Source organism: Gopherus flavomarginatus, chromosome 7 (assembly GCF_025201925.1).
Source record: "Gopherus flavomarginatus isolate rGopFla2 chromosome 7, rGopFla2.mat.asm, whole genome shotgun sequence".
In the NCBI taxonomy this organism is placed as follows: domain Eukaryota; kingdom Metazoa; phylum Chordata; order Testudines; family Testudinidae; genus Gopherus; species Gopherus flavomarginatus.
The window spans coordinates 35142071-35169926 of record NC_066623.1 but is presented as its reverse complement, the minus strand read 5'-3'; the positions used below and the strand labels follow the sequence as shown (position 1 = coordinate 35169926).

General features: G+C 44.4%; 1 protein-coding gene across 1 annotated transcript in view; it reads left to right on the top strand.

Moving 5' to 3' along the window:
- Positions 1-2941: 2941 nt before the first annotated feature.
- Positions 2942-27856, top strand: part of SIL1 (SIL1 nucleotide exchange factor) — a 234215-nt gene continuing 209300 nt past the window's right edge. Inside the window, exon 1 of the mRNA XM_050962729.1 lies at positions 2942-3019. The gene's annotated coding sequence lies outside the window, so the exon portion shown is untranslated. The remainder of the gene's footprint in view (positions 3020-27856) is intronic.

Here is a 27856-nt window from a genome sequence, read left to right as displayed (position 1 = left end):
CTCTCTTTGTGCAAAGGATCACAATGTCCTTCTTAAGGAGATGGTGATAGACCATCACTTCACCGTTCCCAAGTGGCTCTGGACTCACAGGCCTGTGTGCTCTTGGCTCCCCCATGGTTTCCAGGAAGAACCCCTGGTGTGCCAGCCCTTCTCGTGATCACTACCTCTTTGCCAGGGTCGAGCTGCAGACTCCTCCGCCCCTGGGACTGCTCCTGCAATTCCCCGGGGAACCCTGCTACAGCAAAAATCCTTCTCTCTCCCAGGGTCGAGCGGCAAGCTCCTCCGCCCCTGAGACTGCTCGCTGCAGTTCTCAGGGGAACCCCGTTACTCCAACAGTCCTTCTCGCTGGTCACACACTCCCAGAGGTTAACTGCCCCCTGAAACCGTCCCTCTCTGAGCCTTCAGCATGCCTGGTCCTCATTATCCCTTCTGTTTTACTGCTCCCCAGTCACTTACTGCAAGCAGCGCCATTCACGGGGTGCAGTACGTCCCGCCGCTGCCACCAGTTGTCACGGAGTCCCCGGGCGATGCTCCGGAACTGCTCCCCACCAAGCCAGTTAGGACTTTGGGGAGCCTCCTCTCTCTTGGAGCAGACTTGTTCAGGGCAAGAAGCTCACACGTCTTTACCTTCTGGGTTTCTCCTTGGAGCATTTAGCATCCTCTGCCCCTCCGTGCGCTTCCCACAGCGAGTCCACCCCAGCGGGGTCCTGGGGAAGCCACCGGGTCCTGCACCCCCACTTTGCAGTCAGACGTGACTCTTAGCCAGCCAGGAACACAGAGGTTTATTCAATGACAGGAACAGGGTCTAAAACAGAGCTTGTAGGTACAGAGAACCGGACCCCTCAGCCGAGTCCATTCTGGGGGGCAGTGAGCCAGACCCCCACGTCTGCCCTCAGCCAGCTCCAGACTAACCACCCCTCCCAGCCCCTCCTCTCTCCTCAGCCCCTTTCCCGGGCCAGGAGGTCACCTGATCCCTTTGTTTCCAACACCTTCAGCTGGCACCTTTGCAGAGGAGGGGCCCAGGCCATCAGTTGCTAGGAGACAGTGTCAGGCATTTAGGTGCACTGGCCCTTTGCTCTGCCAGATACTTAAGAACTGCCACGAGGACACTGAGGCACCAACACAGTACTCAAAGAAAACATTAAGAACTTTCCCAGTTCGTCACAACGGTTTCATGAGCCAAGGCATTAACGGGTAAGCGGGGTCTCCAAGGATCACAATGGGCATTTCAATGTCCCCTACTGTGATCTTGCGGTCTGGGAAAAAAGTCCCGGCCTGCATCTTCCCGAACAGACCACTGTTCCGAAAGATGCGTGCATCATGCACCTTTCCAGGCCAGCCTGTGTTAATGTCAATGAAACACCCACGGTGATCCACAAGCGCCTGGAGAACCATAGAGAAATACCCCTTCCGATTAATGTACTCGGATGCTAGGTTGGGTGGTGCTAGAATAGGAATACGCATCCCATCTATCGCCCCTCCACAGTTAGGGAAACCCATTTGTGCAAAGCCATCCACAATGTCTGGCACGTTCCCCAGAGTCACGGTTCTTCTTAGCAGGATGCGATTAATGGCCCTGCAAACTTGCATCAACACGATTCCAACGGTTGACTTTCCCACTCCAAACTGGGTTCGCGACCGATCGGTAGCTGTCTGGAGTTGCCATCTTCCAGATTGCAATAACCACTCGCTTCTCCATTGGCAGGGCAGCTCTCAATCTCGTGTCCTTGTGCCGTAGGGTGGGGGCGAGCTCAGCACACAGTCCCATGAAAAAGGCTTTTCTCATCCGAAAGTTCTGCAGCCACTGCTTGGCATCCCAGACTTCCATGATGATGTGATCCCATCACTCAGTGCTTGTTTCCCGAGCCTAAAAGTGGCGTTCCACGGTGCTAAGCATTTCCGCGAATGCCACAAGCAATTTAGTGTCATACGAGTCAAGCGACTTGATATCATCGTCAGACTCCTCACTGTCACTTTGGAGCTGAAGGAATAGCTCAACTGCCAAACGTGATGTGCTGGCAACACTCATCAGCATACTCCTCAGCAGCTCGGGCTCTATTTCCTACAGAAATCGCGCTGCACAGAAACCGTTGGGAGAGTCACAATGGCGCCAAACGTCGACAGAAAAACAGTGATTGCTGGGATGTGAAGCGATGCATCACAGGGCGTTGGGACAGGAAGCGGAATGACCTGCACCCTTCCGTCCCCTTCCCACAACCCATGGCATGAGAATGGGACGAGGTGCTCTGTGGGATAGCTGCCCATAATGCACCACTCCCAACGGCGCTGCAAATGCTGCAAATGTGGCCACACTCCAGCGCTTTCCCTACACAGCTGTACGAAGACACCTGTAACTCCCAGCTTTGTACAGCTGCAAGTGTAGCCATACCCAAAGAGAGAGAGAGAAAATGAGTCTGCTCTACAGCCTTAGCTAACAGCCACTTGGCTTTTAGTTCACACAGTACTAAGCTCCAGAAGTCCCCAGTTCGATCCCACCCGCTGGGAACCAGGGTTTGTCATCGTTACACCACCAAGAGCATGTGAGGCTCCATAGGGCACCTTAAAAAGCCACAGTGACCTCAGGCCACACATGGAGACGCTGCTGTTGTTGGTGGAGCCCTGGCCCACTCTGCTAGAGAGCCCCCTGCTCAGGTCAGCGAGCTGCCCCCAGGGCTGCATGCAGGGACTCGCGTGTCTGGCAGCATCCACCAGTGACACTCCCCGGGAGGGGCCCGGGGCATGGGGGTGGGATAAGAGACAGCCAGGCAACAGAGCGCCCAGCAACCAAGGCCCGTCAGCCAAGCCCGAGCTAAACAAGGGGCGGGGCTAAAAGTCTTCGAGGGCCAGGCTTATGGGGGTGGGGCGAAAACCTCAGGTGGGCGGAGCACAGCGAGTCAATGTGCCGATCTCTGATTGGTGGCCGCGGTCACGTGCGCGGCGGCCGAGAGGAGGTGTTTGTGTGCGCGAGTAGCGAAGGCCGTGGAGCGTGCGCAGTGAGAGGCCAAGGCTGGGGGCTCAGGTAGGAGCCGAGTAGGGTGACCGGGAAGCCCCCGTCCAAGAGGGGTTGTGGCGCCGCTCACGAGCTGTGGCAGGAGGGGGCTCCGGGCCTGTGTGACGTAGGGCAGATTACAGGGAGCCACTGGACTTCCTGCCTTGTCCAGGAAGCCGTGAATCTGCTGTTCCCAGGCGGCGCCCCGCGGGCTCGGTAGCCGGCCGGCTGTCGGCGTGTGCCTTGCGCCCTGCTATCGTCCTACTACCCCGCTCAGTGCTGCTGGCGTGCCTTGCACCCGGCTGCCCCCCTCAGCGCGCCCGGCTCCCGGCGTGCCTGGCGCCCGGCTGCCCCCCTCAGTGCGCCCGGCTCCCGGCGTGCCTGGCGCCCGGCTGCCCCCCTCAGTGCGCCCGGCTCCCGGCGTGCCTGGCGCCCCGCTGCCCCCCTCAGTGCGCCCGGCTCCCGGCGTGCCTGGCGCCCCGCTGCCCCCCTCAGTGCGCCCGGCTCCCGGCGTGCCTGGCGCCCCGCTGCCCCCCTCAATGCTGCTGGCGTGCCTTGCACCCTGCTGTCCCCTTCAGTGTGCCCAGCTCCTGGCGTACCTTGCACCCTGCTACCCCTCTCAATGTGCTCAGCTCCCGGTCTGCCTTACACCCTGCTGCCCCCTTCAATGTGCCCAGTTCCCGGTCTGCCTTGCGCCCTGCTACCCCCTTCAGTGTGCCCAGTTTCCGGTCTGCCTTGCGCCCTGCTACCCCCCTCAATGTGCCCAGCTTCTGGTCTGCCTTGCACCCTGCTACCCCTCTCAGTGCTCCTGGGGTGCCTTGCACCCTGCTACCCCCCTCAATGCTCCTGCCATGCCTTGCTCCCTGCTATCCCCCTCAATGTGCCCAACTCCCGGCGTGCCTTGCACCCTGCTGCCCCCCTCAATGTGCCCAGCTCCCGGCGTGCCTTGCACCTTGCTACCCCGCTCAATGCTCCCGGCGTGCCTTGCACCCTACTATCCCCCTCAGTGTGCCCAGCTCCTGGCGTGTGCCTTCCACCCTGCTACCCCCCTCAGTGCTCCTGGTGTGCCTTGCACCCTACCACCCCCCTCAATGTGCCCAGCTCCCAGTCTGCCTTGTACCCTAGTACCCCCCTCAATGCTCCTGGCGTGCCTTGCACTCTACTGTCCCCCTCAATGTGCCCAGCTCCTGGCATGCCTTGTGCTCTACTACCCCCCTCAATGTGCCCTGCTCCCAGTGTGCCTTGCACCCTACTAACCCCCTCAATGTGCCCTGCTCCCGGTGTGCCTTGCACCCTACGACCCCCCTCAATGTGCCCTGCTCCTGGTGTGCCTTGCGCCCTACTGTCCCACTCAGTGCTCCCGGCGTGCCTTGCGCCCTACTGTCCCCCTCAGTGTGCCCAGCTCCCGGCGTGCCTTGCGCCCTACTGTCCCCCTCAGTGTGCCCAGCTCCCGGTGTGCCTTGTGCCCTACTGTCCCCCTCAGTGTGCCCAGCTCCTGGCGTGCCTTGCGCCCCATCTGCTCCGTTGCTATGCCTGCGTGCCCCTCGGCCTCTTTCCTGCCCTGGGGAGCAGGTGATGGGTGTGTGATGTGACCCATCCGCCTGTTGCTTGCAGATGAGGGGGCGCAGCAGGTAGCGTGGCCTGTGGACTGGTGTAAGGTTGCCAACCCTTCAGGTTTGTCCTGGAGTCTCCAGGAATTAAAGAGTGATCTACAGTTAAAGATTGTCATTTGATGAAACCTCCAGGCAATTTGTGGAACTAAAATTGGCAATTCTGCTGTGGTGCAGGATCAAGTTGGCCAGGCATACAGCTTGGCCCTTCATGTTGGCAGTCCCCAGCACGCATTCGCTGTGCTTTCCTCCCAGCAGAAGTGAGGGGCCCTGGTGGGTGATGCTCTTCCTTGAGCTGAGCCCCCTGGCTACGTTGTGGGCTGTGTCCAGCTGCACATAGCCATGGGAACCTTTATGCTTAAAAATGGGGAGCTATATGCAGGGCTTTGGAGCGGAGCATAAGCTTTTGTGGATGAATACCCACTTCGTCAGATGCAGAGTTTTAACACTAATTGTTCCAACCCCATCTCTCTCTGCCTCATTGACTTGCATTTCCATGTTTTAGCTGAAAACCATTTTTTCTCTCCTGCCTATAGCTCTTAATACTTGTCTTCCTCTATTGTTGTTAACTCTATGAAGCTTTGTGGGATACAGTCTGTGTGAAAGAGAATATAAGATAGAGTTGTTTTGCACCGTTGATTTCCGTGGAAATTCTGGGTATGTTGGATTCAGCTAAGTCTAAGGACTGTTTATTATTGTGGCTTTGAAAACAGACAAGGAGCGATGCCTTTCATTTTTCGTATCCAATAGCTTCATCGTTTTAAAATGGCTTTAGACACTGTCAAGTCAAATTTGACTCAAAATTTCGATTTTACAAAACTTAAAACTGATGTTTCCATGGGTTTTTATTCCAGTAGAAACAGATTTTTATACTAAATTTTGTAATTTTTCTGTTTTGTTAGAGATGATATGAAGAAAGGAAGCAATATAATATATTATAAAGCTGTTCTTGATTTTATAACCTGCTGTAAGGAGTAATGGTAAGGAAAGTCAGAAAATGTGTTTTTTAAAGGTGACCTGACAATGAAAAAATATTGGCCTTTTGTCCTTTTAGCTACTTATGTGTTGTATATTATAGGTCTGGAAATGAAAGGCAGTTTCAAAAAGAGCTCCTCCGCTAATCTGTTTTTTACATTAGAAATCCAGGTCCCCTTCTGGAAGATTCTATGGGCTTGTTTACACAGAAACTTGCACTGAAAAAACTGAATTACTTGTAGTCTGTACCTTTTGTTATTATGATACTATTTCTGAGTGTGGACATTCTTATTTTAGAATAGAAGTGTCCTGTTTTGATTTAAAAACTGACCTGATCAGGAGCACTCTTTAGAGTGTCCACACACAAAACATCCGTTAAAATAACAAACGGTGTGGGTTAAAACTGATTCAGTTATTTTGGGACAGTTCAGTTACTTTGTGTGTACACTAGCCCTTAGCTGACTGGAGAACTAGTGAAATGGTGGCATTATATGAGTCAAGAGAGTGAAAGCCAAGCAGTTGAGAGGGGAAGAGGTTTTTATTATACACTTACTAAAAACAGTTTTGTTTTTTAACTCTCCCATTTAACTGCAATGCTTGACTAACATTTTGGATAATGGAAGCCTTTGTTAATCATTCAGTACTCCGATCCTTTCTGTTAGGCCCAGTCTACGCTTAAAAGTTTGGTAGGTGTAGCTATGTCAGTTAAGGGTGTAATCTGTTCATTGATTTTATTAGATATAACTGTGGTTGCAAAAGCCCTAGTGTGAACAGAGTTACACCACAAAAGCTTTTTTTTGTTTTTTTTTGTTTTTTGGCTGGTTTAAATTATTTTGCTCGCTGAACTGGAACAAGCTTTTTTTTTTGCTGATGTAATTGCATTTACACTAGTTAGCCTGGTGTCAGTATAGCTATACTGGCAAACCTTTTATGTGTTCACAAGGTCTTAAAGTGTGAAATGGGTGACAAGACCTAGCTTTTACAATGGATCCTACAAGTCTTTATTTCAGCTATATAAGATCAAGCAGCTCATGTTTGCTCTGAGCACAGGTCATCTTTGAAACAGTTGCATTGTTAGAGGTGGAATTTTTAATGTATGTCTTGTTTATCGTGCCCTAAAATGGTTGCATTGGACCCTGCCATTTGCTCTTATCCAGTCCCAATATGATGGCTGCATAACTGCATCCAAGGCAGAGGTACCTAGAAAGTGGCCCCAAGGAGTTCTACAATGCAAATGCACCATCCTTAATATTGAGGTGAATCTAGTGGAGACTTCTGTAGCTTCTCCTATGAAAAGTCAGGTGTTGCATGTTGGGTCCTGTTGTCTATGCAGGCTCACATCTCACTTGGAGCTGAGAGGGATGTAAATCTACTCCATTTATGGAAACTAAGTGTGATGTGTGGGTTCCTGGCAAGTTGCTGGCATACCCCTTGAATGTACAAAGCATGGCTCCACCCTTGCAGTAAGGAAGTGACTGGTGACAATGATTAATTTTTGATATGCTACTACTACATTACCTTCTACTCTCTCATTGGTCCAATTCTGAATTTATTTACATTTAACAATAACAGTGTCCTCAACAAGCCTCTTTTTGCCCATCCTGTCGAGGAGCATACCCTCATCCTTCCCCCCAAATCTCCTCTTATTAATTTGGGTCACAGTGAAGTTGAGGCTGAGGCTTATTTAAAAGATGACTGGCTCAAGATGGACAGATATGATAGCATGTTAAATATGCCTCACATTGGTCTGTGGAGGTTTTGTGAGGCTGAACTTGAGGATGAGGGCCAGGAGCTCCTGAGTTCTAATCCTGGCTCCACCACCGACTTCCTCTCTGACTGTGTGCAAATCACTTAAACTCTCTCTAACTCAGTTTCCCCATCTGCGAAATAATACTTAACTCCCCTTTGTGAAGTAGATGAGTCAGCTTTAATTAATATTTGTTAAGCACTCTGTGGATCAGGAGTGCTATATAAAGCTAATTTATTATTAACACAAGATATTCTCAGTACCTGAAATTAGTGATGACAGAAAACAGATTCTGCTGGGATATAGCCATGTAAAACAAGGCAGTACCGCTTTGTAAAGCTTTGAGTAAACTTCTTTTACGTCATTAGAATTTTCATTCTCAAAGCGTCTGTTTCTAAAAAAATCCCCCAGAGGCCCAAATTAACTGTTTTGTCTGGAAACCCTAAATAGGCTTGCTATCACTTGAAATTCAGCCCAAGATTCGCCAGAGGTTTGCAAACCTTGTCCCTTGTTTCAGGTTTGTTGTGAAGCCTGAAATCAGGATTTCATTATGAACATATTGCTGTATTCCAGTAGGGCTATGTGCGCATTTTCCTGTTAAGGAGCAGGTGCAGCTGCCCAATTGCACTTTGAAATGTATTATTGTCTCAATAAAGTGTTTTTAAGAAGTAGGCATGTCACTTTTTATAAAACATTTTGTAACCATTAGCTTAAATTGTTCTATTTGGGACAATATGTGAATCCCAATTGGGAGGTCTAGAGTGGATATTGGGAAATAATATTTCCCTAGGAGGGTGGTGAAGTACTGGCATCGGTTACGTAGGGAGGTGGTGAAATCTCCATCCTTAGCAGTTTTTAAGGCCCAGTTTGACAAAGCGCTGGCTGGGATGATTTAGTTGGTGTTGGTCCTGCTTTGAGCGGAGGATTAGACTAGACCTCCTGAGGTCTCTTCCAGCCCTAATATTGTATGATTCTATAATCCCATCTAAGGTAGGGAATGAGCTCGTAACTGCTCAGGAATCCGCAGTCTAAAAAAATAGTGATGCAGGGGTTAATAAATGTATTACATTATAATGAATGAACCAAAAGGACTGGGGAAGTCCTAGCACTTGCTATAAGCTGATGGGATCAGAACCCTGTCCCTATGCAATAAACAGAAAGCTGTGACTGTCTCTTCACTGGAAAAAAAGGTGTGGTTTTTTTGTTTTTTTTTTTTAATTCCAAGATAACTAACTCAACATTAGTCAAATTCCATTATATGTCCCAAACTCTTAATACACACCCCCAACGTACGTCATACAAGTATATTAATGGTCAGTGAGTTACTAGTTTTCCAATGACATATTACATGACAGCTTTTAGGTACAGAGTATAGTCACAGTGAGTTGGGGTACACCAAATTGGTCAGGTCAGCTGAAATGCATTACTTGATTCCAGTGAGCCCTCTGGTATTGGGATGCTCTTAGGGTCACACATCCACTGTATCCTCTTTCTTTGCTGGCAACAGCATGGCTGAACTCTGTCATTTTATTGTAGCTGTGGGGTGAAATCCTCATCTCACTGAAGTCCATGGCAAAAGTATTGACTACAGTGCAGTCAGGACTGACCCTGTTTTTCACCACATTCATCTATTGAAACTGGTTAGCTTAAGTATCAGAGGGGTAGCCGTGTTAGTCTGGATCTGTAAAAGCAGCAAAGAGTCCTGTGGCATCTTATAGACTAACAGACGTATTGGAGCATGAGCTTTAGTGGATGAATACCCACTTCGTTGGATGCATCCGACGTGCATCCGACGAAGTGGGTATTCACCCATGAAAGCTCATGCTCCAATACGTCTGTTAGTCTATAAGATGCCACAGGACTCTTTGATGCTTTGGTTAGCTTAAGTATGTTAACCATAACTCTGCTTCCTCTCACAAAGTTGCACTTGAGAAATGTTGGGAAAATGATGGAGGAATAGTGAATGGCACCCCACCCCCCATTATAATTCAATACTTAACCAATGCCAAAGTCTGGTGTTATGTGGAGCATTGTGCTGCTGTAGGAGGCTGTACTTCCAATGAGATGTAAAAGCAAGTTCCTGTTCACTTGTAATTAAGGTTCCCATAGCCCTTATACAAATATGGGGTGCCTTGACCAAATTTCAGTCTAGACAATTAGATTCTGCTTCCCTAAATTATCTCTGGTTTCTCTGATTCTTCTTCTTGTCTCAAAGGGCTGTGTAGTGTAATTAGTGCTACATAGATGCTTAAGACACTAAAAAATGTGGCTATATCTGTTGGATGAATGTACGTATATAGATATTGGATGATTTGGGTCACAAATGTAGTTTGTAAAACACTTGGCTTCATGGGATGAAAGAATATATACTTTATTCTAGATGTGTGTTGATAATACTATAGAATTTTCAGTGAGCAGGTTAGAGCAGTCCTGAACCATGAGTTTGTCGTTTGCATGCACAATGAGAATCTTTGCCAGTAATTCACGAAGTCTGCTGCTACTGTCTGCAAAGGAAGGGGAGATGCTTTCAAAACCGCTGAGTCACTAGGTTGCAAGGAGAGTCTCTGTATAGATGTGTGTGGTGTTTCTGGGGAGAGGTTGTGCCAGGTATCTGCTTTTAAATTTCCAAATACATTTATTTTTAACAATTACCTATTTTAAACACAATGTTTAGTTTATCAGGAGTTTTTTAAAGGTTTCACTATTAATTTTAGAACTTCCATTTCAAGCATGTTTCTGTGAAATTGACTTTTTCAATGTCCTTTGCATCGTGCTCTTTTGCAGGAAATCTCTGCATAATTATTTCTTATGTACTTATTCAATCTATCAGCCAACAGATGCCAAGTGTAGCAAAATGCTATAATAATATTATGAACTGATAATAGTTATAATGCTTCTAATTGCCTGGCATGGCTTTTGATAGAGGCAGACTCAGAAATTAGAGCAAGTGAATGCTTAACCTTGAACCAGAGAAGCATAAATGAGCGCTTAATCTTGCTCTAGGTGTACTATACTTGCAGGTGTTTCAACTGCGCCTACCTATCTCTAATCAAGTGGCTAGTTCCCTTAATTTCCTCAAGTGGATCAGGAGTAGAAATCATTTAAATCAGTTATTATAGTAAAAACCTATTATCTGTATGTTCAGAGATGCAGAACAACTCTGGCAAACTCTGTTGATGAGCAAGTTTATTGAAATGAAGCCTGGTCATTTTAAAACTAATTTGGCAGTAGACCACTTGGGTTTCAAAGAATTCTTGTGTCTTGATTATTACAACAATGCACACAGATTGCTTCCACATTGGGAAGACTAGAGGAAAAAGGATTCCTGCACTATCTTTTATGCAAGTTGATTGTGCTGCATATAAGTGCCAGGAAGTCTTTCTGACACAGGCTGAAATGTGTTTTTGGAAGTTAGTTAGCTATTCATTACAGATAAAATTCACCCACCCCTGCACAAAGACAGAGTAAATCCACTTTAGGTCTGATCTTGAGTTCTTGCACCTTCCATTGAAATAAAGGGAAGTTGTGGGTGTTCATTGGTGTAGGGAAGCTGTGCAGGGTTTGGGGGGTGAGTGTTATGGAATTGACTGAACCCTTCAAAGTCAGGTGTAGGATGCTGGACTGCAGGACAGACTTCTCATTGGCCAGTATTCTAGCATTTGCCCTAGAATAGTGACTGCAGCATTTTTCACATAGCATGTGTCTACCCAGCAATGTAAGCTTAGGGTTAGTAGAATTTGAGTTAGCAGACTATGGGTTTGTTTACCTAGGGCTTGAGCATCATTTTTAACCCCGTGTTAGGAATTATTGAACCCTTGGTCCTAACCTGTCTTGTCTTTGTTATGTGGGCCTGAATCCAACCACCCAAATCCCAGACTTCTTGCTGCCCTCCCAAAATGTGGCTATTCTGGCCCTTTGTGGTGCAGTGTAGGAAATTGACTGTGCAGAGGACAAAGCAAGTGAGCCCATGGGATTGTGGAATACTTTCGGTGTACTTCCAGGGCATGAGTCTGGTGGGCCTGTGTCTACACTGCAAAGCCATTTGGCTTGAACTCTGGGTCCTGGACTAAGGCATGGACTGTCCACCCCCAAGGGTTCTGGGACCAGGGTTAGCATGTCTTGTCCACAGACAGAAGTTGGATTAGGCTTACTCCTAAGTGTGAACCCTGGGCTTACAGGGCACTGTAGACGTACACTTAGAGGCTCACTACCCATAAATCTGCAAAATTGTGGATCCAACAGTATTGCCCTTCGTCCTACCTTCAGCAGCCTCACTACACTCCAGCCTAAAGGGAGATGGAGAGGTGCTGAAGGGATGCTTACTTTCATGATGCACAAGGGATGCTCTGTTTGTCTGCTCTTATATCCCTACCACAGGGTTTATCCTGTGTGAAGAACCTTCTGCCAGGTCCTCTCTGCTTTCACTCAAGCTCACTACAGACAGAATGGTAAGCTTATTGCTGTAAGCCCTTTTTCCTTTCAAGGCAGTGCATAATGGATCAGGGGGCACAGCTGTGCTTGCTTTACTGCTCATTTCTCTTTGTTTTATTCATTTAATGTGAATTTAATGCTGTTGAAGAGTTCTGGATTCACAGCCCTCGAGACAGAAGTCCTCTGTTTCACCACGGAGCAGGTACAGCATAGGCAATGGCAATGCAAGATTCCTCACACGTGTGCCTCAAATTTAATGTGTAGGCGCTACCCCAAGGGGTATGAGTAGGACACTCTTCATCACATGGCCCTGGGGTTGAAGGTGCTGCTTGTGATAAGTTTGTATCATAATGAATTAGTTGGTAGAAAGGAGCCATATATATTATGCCTTTGCATCCCTGCTGAACTGGGTTGGATTTGAACTGGTAACCTAGAAGTGAAGGCTCTGTTTACCTTTACCAGTACCTTAACTAGTCCCCTCCCTGCATTTTGCTTCCTAACCATCTCTAAACCCAAAGGCTTCTGGTTTAACATAGCCATTGGCCAGTTTTGCCATATGCTTGCCTGGCACACAGAACCTAACATTTGGCTTAATGCTTATAATGAGCTAGGACTTCAGTGTTCTCTACTCAACTTGCCACTTCTTTTAGACTTTTTTTTTACTTTGAAGGTTTGAATGCTCGTTCAAGGTGTTAACTTTCTAGACCCTTTCTGGCTGCAGGCCAGTTTATCACCATGGACACCATGCCTCAGGAACTGCAAGGCACACACCTTTTCCAAGACATTTGTAAAGAAAGATGCTGTAACGTGCAACTTTTGTTTAGGGAGAATGATTTCTCTAAGCAAATAAACAGTTTGTTAAAGAACTCTTAGTATCTGGTGTGACAACATTAAGAAAAAGACAAATCTCAGATCTCTTCAGGCTCAAAGTTACGAGGCTCATTTAACCTGCAAATATTCCTTTGCTCAACAGTTTCTCAATGGCTATTAGCCAGGATGGGCAGGGATGGGTTCCTAGCCTCCTTTTGCCAGAACCTGGGAATGGCCGACAGAGGATGGATCACTTGATGATTACCTGTTCTGTTCATTCCCTCAGGGGCACCTGGCATTGGTCACTGTTGGAAGGCAGGATACCGGGCTAGATGGACCTTTGGTCTGACCCAGTGTGGTCGTTCTTATGTTCTTATATTTTTAGGCATTTGAATTATGTCCTGAGTTAACTTGTTAACCTGCTTGTGTTTTATTCACTCCATAGAGTAAGCATCCTCTTTATCTTTTGTTCTGTTCAGGTACTTGTACCACATTTCTCATTGTGGCATAACTTTTTGCTTTTCTCAGCAGATTGAGAGCTCTGATTTCTTTTTTTTAATCTGTCTGGGATTAGATCACATGAGATACACTTGCCATTTGGTTAATTTAGTTTTTGCATAAATAACAACTTTTCTAAAACTAACCCATGTGAAACCACTTGAGTACTTTTGAAGTATTTTAATTTTTCTTTTGCTGTCCTTGCATTTCATTATCCATTTCCCATAAATATTTGGCTTTTTAACCTGTATAAACCTTATTTATGTACTTCACTGATAGCAGTGGAGAGCTTGTAAACAGCTGGGCAGTGGATCATTCTCTACTTTGCAAAAGGTTATTGCAGTTTTCCTTATCAGGCCTGTCGTCGTTGTCATCTCTTGTCTTGACTGTTTTAGCTCCCTTCCCTACAGCCTTCCCAAATCCCAACTAGATTCCAGATTGCTAGATTCCAGCATGTCCAAAATGCTGCTGCTGGAATTTTCACACCTGCAAAGAGGATCAAATGCATCACCCTAACATCAGGCAACTCTGCTTTTTTAATATTCTGTGTGGACTCATGCCAGCCGACTTCATGGTGTGACGGATTTAGTCACAGAGACCCCCTTGGGAATGTCCCCTGATGTGCTGAAACTACCTCTGAGCCTGTTTTCCCTGCCAGCTTGGGACTCCAGAATCCTGCCTTCTTGAGCCAGGCACACTAGCCTACTGCAACACAGACCCAGGTCTGGGCCATGCCCCCAAAGCTGCAGACTTGAACCAAAAACTGCTCAGCAAGTCACCTATCTCCGGCACCCAGATACTCAGTTCCCAATGGGATCCAAACCCCAAATCCATTTTACTCTGTATAAAGCTTATACAAGGTAAACTCATAAACCGTCCGCCCTCTATCACACTAATAGCGGGGGTTGGGGCAGAGGAGGGATGTGGGCTGTATGAGGGGGCTCAGGGCAGAGGTGCTGGAAGGGGTGTGGAGTGTGTTGGGGCTCAGGGCAGGGGGTTGGGGTGCAGCAGGGCTGCAGGGGCGCAGCAGGGGGCTCAGGGCAGGGAGTTAGGGTGCGGGGTGCAGGACGGGTTCGGGCTATGGCCTGGCGCTGCTTACCTGGAGTATCTTTGAGGTGGCAGAAGCACGCAGTGGGTCCAGGGCAGGCTGCCTGCCTGGCCCTATGCTGCGCTGCTCCCGGAAGCGGCCGACACCATGTCCCTGGGAGAGGAGGGGCAGAGGGCTCCGTGTGCTGCCTTTCCTGTGCCTTCAGTTACCTCCCTCGAAGCTCCCATTAGCTGCGGTTGCCCATTCCTAGCCAATGGGAGCTGTGGGGGTGGTGACTAAGGTGAGGGCAGCGCGCGGAGCCCTCCGCGCCCCCACCCCCAATCAGGGGCCGCAGGGATGTGGTACTGGGCGCTTCTAGGAGCGGCATGGGGTCCATGGTGTAACGGGTGGCAATCCCATGGGCTGGATCCAAAGCCCTGAGGGGCTGGATCCTTCCCGCGGGACATAGTTTGCCTACCCTGTTCTAAATGAAAAAGCACCAGGTTTAAGATGGATTCCAGTACCAGATGACATAATCATGTCACTGTAAGACCTCATTCTCCCTTCAGGGCTGGCCTGCATGTACCCAGGAAGGTTTGCGAGTAAACAGAGTCATTCACAATCAATTGTCCTAGTTAATGGGAGCCATCAAGATTCCAAGCCACTATTAATGGCCCACACTTTTCATAGTTACAGTAGGACTTCAGAGTAATTCTTCATATTTCTAGCTTCAGATACAAGAATGATACATTTATACAAATAGGATGAACACACTCAGTAGGTTATAAGCTTTGTAATGATACCTTACAAGAGACCTTTTGCTTAAAGCATATTCCAGTTACAGTATATTTACACTCATAAGCGTATTTCCATAAATACGTGGAGTGCAGTGTCACCTTATGTCTCTCCTCTCTTTCACTGCTTGTCTGGCCCTAGCTTCCTCTCAATTTCTTCACGTAGTTCTACCACTGGGGGGAGAGAACCTTCTCTCTTACAACCATTGCTGTCTGGAATAGCCTTCCTGGCTCTCCATCTCATTTCAGATTTCGTCTGTAAAAGAGTGGCCCAACCCCCTTTATCAGTGTTATAGAGGGCGGACGGTTTGAGTTTACCCTGTATAAGCTTTATACAGAGTAAATCACTAGTCAGGGAGACTCAATTTAATCATGGATTTCTACATAAAAGTACATTCTTATTGGTTGTTATAAGGTTAATACATATTCTTCACAACTCAGAGATGTAGGTTTCATTTTTAGAAGGTACATGCTATACATTTTTAAAGAGATTTATTTTGAAAACTTTTCAAATTAGTTTTACAGCTATATCAGAAAATGAATGATTGTTTGGTTATTTCATTTACCAAAGATAATTGAAGCAGATATTTATGAAGTCATTGGGAGGTGAATTATCTCCAAATCAACAGGTTAATTATTAATATTTGGAGTATTTTTTTGCCATGCTGTATTAGGAGGAGAACATCACCAGACAGACATTTAAATTGTTTGATTTAACTAAAACAATGTTATGTATTCTGGATTTTTTTCTTAAACAGCAAATGTATAATATTTTAACAAAACAAGCATATGAATTTTGGAATTTAGTTAAACATTCAAGTTTTTTTAAATAATTTTTTATTAAAATTGTTTTTAACTAAAATAGTTAAATGAAATATGAAAAAAAATTAAATTGACTGACTGTGTCGGCCAGATCAACATGAGAAACTTAAAATATTGGCTTCTGCAGCTAACTCAGTCATCGTCGTTTTTCTATTTGTTCATAATCTGGAAAAGAAAAACAAACTTTCCTGCTTTTTCAGATCCCAAACGATTTCTCAATTTGGAATGAATTAGTCCAAAGGAGGAAGAAGAAGAGGAAGCTACTGCTGTTAACAGTGAGATTATCACTTGAACAGTCTTTGAGTTCAAGTGCTTAAGTGACTTCAATCGGTTCACTGGTGTAACTTCCTTTAAAACATCATCAGCAAACATATATTTTTGAATGGTTCTTATTCCCAAACGGGGTCACTTTTACAGCCTGCTGCCATTATAGGTTTTTCCGTCTAGTGAGAGAATGGTATGGTAGATCTCAAATCAGTGAAGGCTACATTCAGAAAGAGCTCAAGATTTCTGGAGTATGCTGCTCAAGCAGTTTAACTTCTGTTTCTACTGCCTGTCCCTCCCTTCTTCCATTTATCTCCAGACTTCTTCTCCTTGTCCAGATCTATTCCACCCCCAACAATCTTCTGTTCATTGAACTTTCTGAAACTTTGCACTTTTAAAGAGAGGTAAGGGATTGACTCTGTGTACACAAATTTGCAGGGGGACAATAGGGTTGAGGTCTGTTATTTCTCACCTCTGTATATTATTTATGTATTTAAAAACATTTTTGCTGTTAACGAGCATGTTATCTCTGGATACACAAATCCACAGTTGGAGAGCTGCAAAATTAAGCATCTCTGATGGTAGCTTCTAGATTGAGCCCCTTTGGGTAGATAGAAAGATTAACCTAAATAATCTATACAGAAGCCCCTGGAACCCCATAAAATTGGGTCCCTAATCCATGAACTATTGGAACTCATTTATAAAACCTTTCTTAACCATTACATGAATGTATTGTCTCATACTATAGAATTAGAATTAATAATCCCTATTCTGTATCTTTGAGCTATAATGTATCTTAATTAAAACCATCTTTAGGTAGGGGTTTTTCCTCAAAAAGCATTTTATCAAAAAAATCTGATTTTAAATAGAAAAAAAAATTTATTTTTATCCACCCTGATCTGTAAACATCTTTTCTTCCTGGCTTAACACTGTGCCTCTGAATTACTCTTTACTGAAGTATTTAATTTGTAAACATTTTGGGACACTATTTGAAAAATGTAATATAAAGCTGTATTGCATTTACTGTAATGGTCTGTTATTGCAAGCATATTTCACAGCCATACTATGCAATACTGTGGGTTTTTGATTAAAATTTTTGTTTTTCAAGTAACCTTGAATAGATGTATGGTAACAAATGGTGGACAATATCCATATGAAACACATTCACTCCATTTTCTTTTCCAAGACAGTGAAGAGTGAAAAGCAAACAGCTCTGAAAATGTTTCTCTCGTAGCCTTGATTCCTGCTTTAGTATAGTTATGCTTTTTTTGCGGTTGTTTCTCCTTATGGTAACCTATTAATGCTGTTACTTCTCATCCTCCTCCAAAATAAATTGCTGCACTGTTAAAAAGATCCAGCAGGAGCCTAGTATGAGTTAGATCCTGCTGTAAATTGTGGGTTTAAAATCTTCAAAGGTTTGGATGTTGCCTGGGTCCCTTTACTCAGTTTCAAGTGACAGCTGGCATGAGCTCAAGGGAGGCAGGTCTCCTTCAAGGTTATGAAACTTTGAAGTGATTGTTAGATATTTGTTAAATTTTAATCCAGCAGTGAAAGCGTTGTATGGCTTTAAGCGTTTGTCTACACTGGGTGTTGGGTTTGTTGTATGTTGTGTTTTTTGTACTGCTCGAGCTGCCTCTGGGCCAACCCCCTATGCATATAGACTGTACTGATGTAAAAAGTGGCTTGCGTTGATGCAGTTTACACCAGTTTGAATCTGGGGGAAGCTGCACTCATGCGAGTCACTTGTTTTGCCAGTGTGGTGCATCTACATTAGGAGCTTGAGCCAATGCTGTGCTGGTACAATTACATCAGTGCACTCTGCTCCCAGTTTTGACAAGCCCTCTTGTCCATCCACTCTCTCCACATTAGTGGTTTCTTGTTGATTTTCTACAGTGGGTTGCCCCAAAGGACAGCATCAGTGTGTGACAAGAGATGGAATTTAAATTTTTTCTAGCCAAACTGGCCCATGTTTGTCTGGTAGCCAATATTATAGGGGACATTTTACAATCAAAATGGAAATAAGCTGAACCTAGTATTCCCGCCAGCGACAGGGACTAACTCCCCTCCCACTCACAGCCGGGAAAGGGTCTGCTCTGTTATATTCTGGAGCCGCAGGACTGCCTATCTAAGGGTAAAGGCTGTATGCTAATACTGCAGGTTGGGGAAATGGAAATCTCCAAATGTGACTGGGAGTTGCACTTTATGCAAGCCAGTGTTGGCTTCCCCCCTCAAGAAATATTTTAAAAATTTATATATTTTTTTTCCTAAAATAAACCAAAGGGATAGTAAACAGGAAACCTCCCAGGATATGCCGTATTCAGGAAACACGTTTGTTTTGATGATAATAATTTTGCCCCAAAGGCTAAATGTTTTCCATCTGCCCAGATTGGGCTCTAGATTAATTTTGACCAGATACTCATCCCCAATTAAATGGAGAATCCCTAAATATTTCATGTTTGGGTTGCCACTTAAAATTCCAATTATCATATGAGCATGTTTGCTTATGTCCAGAAATTCCAACTTATCTCAGTTGATTTTATATCCTGAGAGGTGTCCAAGTGCATTTATTAGATTTAATAGTTAGGAGCAGACTGAGAGGTGTGGAGAACAAGTGTCATCAGCATAAAGCATGATCTTGTGTTCTGACAGCAGAGGTCAGTGGTGCAACTCTGTTTTGTACCCCTGTGAAGTGGGAATGGTTTTGAAATATTGCCATTTGTTACCACTCTGGAAGATGTCACTCTGGAAGAGGGATTCATATAAAAAGTTTAATCCATCAGATAATTGACTACCAAATCCAAATTTAGCAAGCAAGTAAAAGGTAATCCCAGGAAACAGTCAAAGGCCTTCTCTACCTCTAAGTATATGGCAACAAGAGGCTTCTTTGACTCCCTTGAAGCTGCAATTATGTTGATGGCACAAGATCATTAGTTATATTTTCACATCATCTGTGGTAAAATTCTGAGAATTTTGCTGAGGCAAAAGTCTTACGACAGTGGGAGTTTGATGGGTATATCTACACTTAAAATGCTACAGCAACACAGCTGTAGTTCTTCAGGGAAGACAGTGATGGAAGGCGTTCTCCTGTTGCTGTAAGTAATCCATTTCCCAGAGAAGCAGGGAAGGTTAGGTTGTGGAAGAATTCTTCCATTGACCTAGCACTGTCTACACCACGGATTAGGTGAGCGTCACTAGCTCTCTCAGGAATTTTTCACACTGGCATAGCTACATTTCTCAGGGGTTAAGTTTTCAGTGCAGACCAGCTATGAGTAAAGATCTTGGGATTTGGCTCATGATTTGTGTACATGAAAGTGTATACAAAGACTGCCCAGAAATGACAGATTTGTATCTGTTACGTTGTTCTTAATGATTTGTGATATTTACCAGAAGACAAGAACTTTGTTTCATATGAGGACACAATCAAACATTTCTCATATTTTTTTTAAATGCCTGTTTTACTCCCTGTTAGAAATGTCATACTGAACCCCTAAATACTTTAAAATTCCTCTGTCACATGCACCTAAGTGATTTTGTGTGTGTGTGTGTGTAGTGTCGTATAGTTAATGTGTGCTTAGGAAGCAATAATCCTATATGAGCAGGGACTCATCTGTGTCCTCTGCTTTGATGCCAGTACCCACAGCTGAAAAGAAACCTAGATACAGACAAAACTGTGTCTAAATATAGGTTTTTCACAAGGCATCGAATGCTCTTTAAATACATTTTGAAAAATAGATGCTGAGCGTGGCTCTGGTGCTAAGAACAGTGAATGGAATGCAGGATGACACACTTGCCTCCCCCTTTCTCTTTGTGTTCTTCCCACTTTGTTGGCATTAATTTTACTTTTTCCCTCTTTGCTTTTTTAGGGAGAGTGATTTTCAGGCCTCCTCTGCTGGATCCTGCTCAGTTTAGTTTTTTAGGAGGCACTGCTTCCTGCTTCCCTCATTCTTCCTTTACATTTCCCCTCTTTTTTTTTTTCCCTCTTCCTCTATCTATAATGTTAATATATTCAAGTCCTTTGCAATTCTGTAACACTTTTCCTCCAAGGATCTCAAAGCACTTACAACTTTAAAATCTCACGGGATGTTTATTCCGGTTTTAGAGAAGGAGAAACTGCCTGGCAGCTGAGATTAGCTGAATTGTTCCCGTTTAGTACCTAGATTTGAGCATCTGAGCCTAAGGTTTGGAATTAGCGCGTTCTCTCTCTCTCTCTCTCTCTCCCCACCTAGTCTAACAGAGCTCAAATCTGAACATGAAATCACTGTGTAAGCGCTTGGCTACATTTGATTTTTTCACCTTGAGTTAATTTGAGGGCTCTGCCTAGGGTAAATTGCAAACATTTGTGTTTTGGGACAAACCTGTGAGTTTACTGGTAATCAGTTAACTCATAGTGCACACAAGCCCTTAGGCCTTATTTAGAGGTGTGATGTTAGAACCTGCTAAATGTGTGTTTTAAAAATGTAGTGTAGACAGGGCATGCTGCCTTTAGCGTGTGCTAAACTAGTCAAGGTAAATCCTACTCTGTTTAGGCCTAAAACTCGTCTGATTTTCCTGGATTTTCCTTGAGGCCTGGCAGTGGGGAATATATCTGGCTTACCTTGCTAGGGAGGGAGTTTACTAAAGATTGACTTTGGGCAGCATGGTTTGTATTTTAATTATGCAGATATGCCCAGAGAATTTTGATGAGCTCATTCTCTAAATAAATTATGACACACAAGAGTTATGAAGTGATTTGCTTTGAGGCAGACCTAGGTCTCCTGACTCTCAGGCTGTCTACACCTCAGACCTTACAGCAGCACAGCTGTACTGCTTCAGCTGTGCCGCTGGAAGGTCTCCTGTGTAGCCACTGTATGCTGACGGGAGAGAGCTCTCCCGCCAGCACAATTAAACCACCCTTAAAGATCAGCAGTAGCTATATCCGCGGGAGCGCATTTCCCACCAACATAGCACTATCCACACCAGCGCTTTTGTTGGTGAAACTTGCGTTGGTCAGAGGTGGGGTTTTTTTTCACACCCCTGCCTGACAAAAGTGCTAGTGTAGACAAAGCCTCACTCTTGCACTTTAACCAATGAGGTTCCTCCCTCCATTTTAAGAATAGAAACAGTTGGTACCTGTGTTGAAAGGCCCAGTGATTTAGGACTGTTTTGTGACTCTGCTGCTGGGGAAAGGGGAAAGCAGTCCCTCTCTAATATACTTAGGATTCTGTTTCACTCCCAAAAGTTATATGTTGCATTTCAGCAGGAAATTGCAGAAGATCTTGCAGAAATGCCTGTGAAACAGATGATTTCCAATCCATTTATCAAATGAAAGGGAGCATTGTAATACATGAAATAAAACAGCAACTGGTTTTAACCCAGTGCCTCTTTCAAACCACTGTATTTTCTTCTATTATTTTTTCCTCAGTTACTTTTCTCATCTTCCTGGGAGGAGGTTAGTTGCATACATGCACCTTCCTATGTAAGATTCCTGGAATTGGCCAGACTCCTGCTGGGGAACAATGAGTATACAGAAGTTCCAGTCTATTTTAAAAGGTTTTTGCAGTGTAGTTTAGGAGTATGGGAAAAAAAACACTGTTGTAATTGACATAGCTATGCCAGCAAAAGCCCTAGTGTTGACACAGTTAAACTGGTGGGAAAAAATCCTTTTACTGGTGTGACCAGGGTCCCGAGGGGCCAACTGAATTCACTCAATCACTGAATTCACTCAGTTCAAAGAATGGGGAAAGGCAATCTCCAAAGCTGGTGGATATTCCAATACTTAGATTTACCAAGCCAGCGCAAAACAGCTTCTATAATACCTCACTGGTTATCCAGAAGCCAACAATACAGTTCCCTTGAAGTAATCCAGCCATAGGCTCCACCCAGACACCCAAGTCAAATATGATGAGGATTAGTGAAAATCTTATTCATCATTTAGAAGAGTTCTACCAATCCCAAAGAATTGGATACATTACTTCCCAGGTTAATGAATATTCCAGATCTTACCCAAATACATGCTTACAGCCAGTTCTTATTAACTAAACTAAAATTTATGAAAAAAAGAAAAGTAAATATTGGTTAAAAGATCAGTATACATACAGACATGAGTACAATCCTTGAGATTCAGATTCATAGCAGAGATGGTGAGCTTTGTAATTGCAAATAATTCTTTCAGAATTAGTTCATAGGTAATAGCCAATGTGTATATTCAGGGTGCTCCAGTCAGGACTGGGATCTCAATCTTGTGGTTTAAGCTTCCAGTGTAAGAAGCATCAAGCAGATCTGAGATAAAAAGGATCAGGACCCAAGAGTCTTTTGTTCAGTTTTCTAGCAGCCACTTGACCATAAAATCTTGGGTGAACAATAGGCTTTTGATATAACTTTCTGTTTCCTAAACCTCACTGGTAATTAACTACATGGATTAACATAAGATAATTTATCCATTAAGCAGTTTATCACAAACTTTAAAGAGACATGTTGACAATGACATTATTGCACCCAAGATTCATCTAAATGTTAATATTCTCTTTTGGTCTCTGAATCAATAGCTGTCTGTTTACATGGCTAGCATCTAAGATGTAAGTAAACACACAATTAGTATCACCTCTAATTCTCTAACAATATAGGTTTGCACTTCAAAGCTCTAGCCTATCTAGCATGGAATGGCCCTAGTTACCATTTCTAACATGTCTCTATAGGTTGACTCTGGGTCAGTTAGTCTGCAGGATGCTTAACCTTTTCTGGCCATGTGTTACACTTTGTATAAGATGTGTTGCAATTATATAACAGTAGTAGCAATAATGATTTGCATAGTCATATTTTAATCAGATAACGTCACAACTGGTGTAACTTATTTTGTTCGAGGAAAAGGTATAAGCTATGCTTTTGCTGGTATAAACTGCGCCTCCTCTAGGAAGGTTTGCTGGTATAACTATATTGGCAAACGCTTTCTAGTGTAGACAAGACTTTTGTATGCCAAACTATAATGATGATTTTATTAATGTCTGGGACAACCACTTCTGATGTGGTACACATTTGTTTAATAGCTCACAGCGATAATTCACCATGATAAAGAGAAGGCATCAAAGAATACAGTATCCTGTTGACACTTCAGGGAGTAGCTAGGGAGGCAGAATGTAATTATTGGAATTAAAATTTGGCCAGAAAACTGGGGCTAACATCCCCTATTCTTGCAAAAAGTACTAGAGAATCTTTAATTATCACAAGATCTTGGTTTTGAAACTCCCCTGTAGCATGGCACATCCAGCAGAACGGTGTCCCCTAACACTATGCTGGGATTTAGGTTCATCACTGACTCAGTGGGGAATGTTACCTACTGGTTTTATAACACCACTTCATGCAGTATCCAGGTGTTCTGTAGCTTGTTAGATGTGACAGGATCCCAGTGCAGTGTGATATGACTACAGGTACAAGCAGGGAAAAGGACAGGAGGACGGAAAATACAGAGATACTGAAAACACAGAAGACAGGGCAGTGGCAGTGAGGTGAAGCAAGAGATGGACAGAAGCGGGGCTTTGAAGGGGATGAGGAGATTCTATCCAGATGCAGCAATAGTATTTATTTGTATTGTGACAACGCCTACGGGGCCTAGTTGGGGATTGGGGCCCTGTTCTACAAATATAACAAAAAGGCAGATCCTGCTTTGTAGAGTTTTTTCAATCTAAATATCTTGTAAATTAGCTCCTGCCCTATACATGCCCAAATGATACTCTACTGTTCCTTCTATACCAGAATATAACTGTTTAATTCCACAATGAATAGTTATGTTTAAAGATATTCTGGCTAAAGAAAAGATGCAGTGGAAAGATGGTGATAATCCTTAGCAGCTATAAAGCAGTTTATATCTTCAAAACTCTTCTAAATGTCTCCCAAGAACTAGCGAGATACTGTTCTGTTAGTCCAGAAACTTCACATTCTTTATCTATGCCGTGTTTCAGCCCGAGTGATAATTTAAACCTCACCTGTTTTTTTAATAATGGATACTGCTGATGACTGGCTTGCACAGAAACTGCTACATGGGAATAGATTTTATTGTAATGATGTGTTTTTAAAATGAAAAGTGTTTTGGTTGATGTAAGCACTTGGGTTTAACATGGCCAGTTAGGCTTCTTGGATTTTTCCTTTAGAGTTTGGCTGCCTTCTCTTAAGGGAGCGCAATGGTCTATTAAGAGTTTATTTGATCTGACATATGACAAATTGTTTCTAGTGGTGGGTACTTCAGGCAGTCTGTTAACTGGCAGCCGTGGTGTGGGCACTGTGGAAGTCAGGAGAAGCAAGTCCATTCTTCACCTCCTCTTAAGTGTGAGTAGTTGAGATACTATCGCTTCATGTTTTATCTCCCCACATTCCCTGTTTGTTAAATTGTGTCCTTTGCATGGATTATTAATATTGCTGATATGCTGTCTGTGCTTCCAGATACCACTTGTGTTTCTTGTCGTGCTTTGGTTCCCAAGGCATATCGGGGGTGGGAGGGGCGCGGAGGAGGAGAGAGTCTAGCTTTTTGGTACCAGACCCAGTTGCCTTTAAAGACACGTTGCTTTGTTACTCATTTTATATTTACAATGTTAACTCCATAATGAAGGGTGGAAGAATATTATTTTCACAATACAATTTAGTATCTAATAGCTATTAGCTGAATGGTACACATCCCCTGTGAGATATTTTAAATACATTTTATCTGTTCTATTACCTGCGGTTTCAAGAACATGTCCCTCAAGCATTTCAATCTTGTTTTTCAGGCTTGTCTCGGAATGAGAAATCGTTCTTATTTGCAGCATTGGGGATAATTACTATGTTTACTCATTTCTGTTCTTTCTTTCCATCCATCTATTATTGCTTCCAAGAGAAAATCTCACAGTAAATCTTTGCTAAAACAAGACAGACTGCTTGATTAAAGGGAGAACCTGGCTGGTCTGGAAATGGGTCTGCAATGAGCAAGAGAGCCTCTTCTGGCTCATGTGCAGAGGTATGCTCTAATGCAGTTGCTCTCAACCTTTCCGGACAACTGTGCCTCTTTGAGTAGTCTGATTTGTCTTTCATATTCTAAATTTTACTTCACTTAAAAACTACTTGCTTACAAAATCAGACATCAAAATACAAAAGTGTCATAGCATGCTATTACTGAGAAATTTCTTATTTTCTCATTTTTACCATATAATTATAAAATCAGTTTAAATATAAATATTGTACTTACATTTCAGTGTGTACATTTCAGTGTGTTCAGTGTGTAAATTTACAGCGCTGCAACTTTCGCGCTCAGGGGTGTGAAAAAACACCCCTCTGAGCGCTGCAAGATACAGCGCTGTAAAGCCTCAGAGTAATCAGTGCCGTAGAGCTGGGAGCGCGGCTCCCAGTGTTGCAAGCTACACCCATAAGGGATGTGGTTTACGTGCAGCGCTGGGAGAGAGCTCTCTCCCAGCTCTCTCCCAGCGCTGGCGCTCTGACCACACTCACACTTCAAAGCGCTCGCGGCAGCGCTTTGAAATTTCAAGTGTAGCCATACCCTCATTGTATTAAATTTTAGTTTGCAGTGACTTTACTAGTGCTTTTTATGTAGCCTGTTGTAAAGCTAGGCAAACGTCTAGATGAGCTGACGTACCCCCAAGGGTATGCATACTCCTGGTTGAGAACCACTGCACTAGTGTACTGGCTCCTTCAGACCCATTATAAAACACTTAGGCATGTGGAGCCAGTCAGATGCCTGGACTGGCGGAATGTTCCTAACCCTATAATTAAACAATAAGGCTCCCCAGGCAGTGCATCTCTGGGCAATTATACATCACCTCAGGCATTGTGATAAGGCATGTGGCTGAAGGTCAGGTCTACTTAACTACTCGAGAAATGCAATAATCGTCCTGAAGTGCTTGCCTGCAGTGCCTCACTGCTGTTATGAAATGGAATTGATACATAACAATAAGCTCATCCAGCTCATCGGAAAGTCCTATTTTATCCAGAGCCTAAAAGCCAATCAGAGTTTCCGTAACTATTCCGTGCATTCTCTCACTGGCTATTTGTTTTAAATATAATGTCTCTGATGCTTATGATAAATTGACTGTGTTGAAGCCCAAAGGTTACTGTAATTATTATTTATTATATAGCGACATAAATGTGCATCATACTTAATACATAAATTACAGGGTCATCGCCCTGTGAAATTTAGTCTGACCCCAATTCTACAATCACTTAAACATGTGAGTAACTACATGTGAGTGGGGCCACTGAGTTCAATGGGATTATGTACATCGCTACGGACTTCTCTAGAACATGCAGCTTTTACTGACAAGGCTGTGTTGACACAGCCTTGTCACTAAAAGTCAGCGTGTGTGAACGCTTTTGTGGTATTTTATTGCCACATTTGCCGACAAAATACTTCCAGCCCCGTGAGCAGCATAAGCTTTGTTGGCAGAGCCATCCTGCCGACAAAGGCATGTTCACACTGCTGCTTGCGTCAGCAAAACTGTTGTCTTTCGCGGGGGGCTTTTTAAATACCCGCGAAAGACAAAAGTTTTGGCGACAATAGTGCCGTGTAGACATACCCTAAGTATCTGCAGGGTCAGGTCCTAAACTGCAACATAACTTGATGGGTGAGATGTGCTATGATTGCCCAGAACCGTACTGCCTGGGTTGGAGTGAAGAATGAGGGGAATAGCCTTGAGTTGTGTGGCTTTAGCTGGCAATTCTAAGGTAAGTAATGTTATAAAATGTTATCCTTTGTCAAGTGTTTGGGGGTGGGAGGATGAGGACTAGGCCTGGCTTTCATGAGAGGGGGGACTTGTATGGATTTGTTCTTTTCTGTTTCGGTAATGGCCAGTCCTACCATGGGCTAGTGATCTCCCTAGTGTTAAGGGGCAGAATGAGACCTGGTTGCTGCATGTCGGAAGACTGAGCCTGTCGCAGACCAGAAACAAAGCCGCTTTAGAACCCATTGCTCTTCCGTTTTTGGAGAGGGAGAAGGATAAAATTGACTCCCTAAAAGACTCCTGTTAGATAATGTGTCAGGCAGGGAGGATTTTGAGTGCATCCAGCTCTGCTGGAAGCTACACACAGGGAAGGCTAAGATGCCGAGAAGGAAGTGCAAGGTCAGTTCCTGCATTCTGCTGCCTTGACAGAGGGAGAACTAACACTGAGAAGAAGCAGTGACTGCAGGCCTTCCAGAGATGCGACCTTCCCAAGATACCTCTTAGTGTCTGAGATGGCCAGATCTCTGCAGAATCCACAGAGCAGGCTGCCCCTGAAAGCACCTCCACCTAACTAGCCCAGCAGATTCAGCAAGGCAGCTTCATCCTTCATTGCTAACATTGTCCTCCTTAATGCAGCAGCTGACCGCTTCACCCCCCTAGGAAAGGAACAGCAAGTGGCAGATTGCTACACTGTTGGAGCTAGCAGAGACTGCTTTCAAGGGGTTATCCAAACCCGTGTCCTCCAGCAACATCGGGGCAGCTTGTTAATTCAGTGGCACTTCAGTCTGTTTTTCCTTACCTTCTACTTAACTAAGGTATTAACTTGCCTACCTTTCCCATTAGGAAGGCAATCAGGTTTTGTACTCCAGAATTGGGTAAGGCTTCTCCATTCCTCTCCTAAGACCCTACAGAACTTTGTATATTGTGAGGCAAAATGCTCAGACCTTCCTGCCCTCTTGAAGCCAGCTTATTATTGTGTCTACTTCATGAGACTCTTCTCCTCCAGCAGCTGTTCCTCCCTCCTCCTACTCTCAACCTCCAACATGCAAGGAACTCCAAAACTCAAAAGGGGACACAATCCCAGGACCAAAGAAACCAAAGTCTAAAAATAAGTAGATCTCCATGACTTTGATGCTCTTGAGGTTCTTTCTGACAAAATAATGTTCTATTACGTGCCTCAGACTCCTCCCATAAATCCAAGCAGAGGATGAAA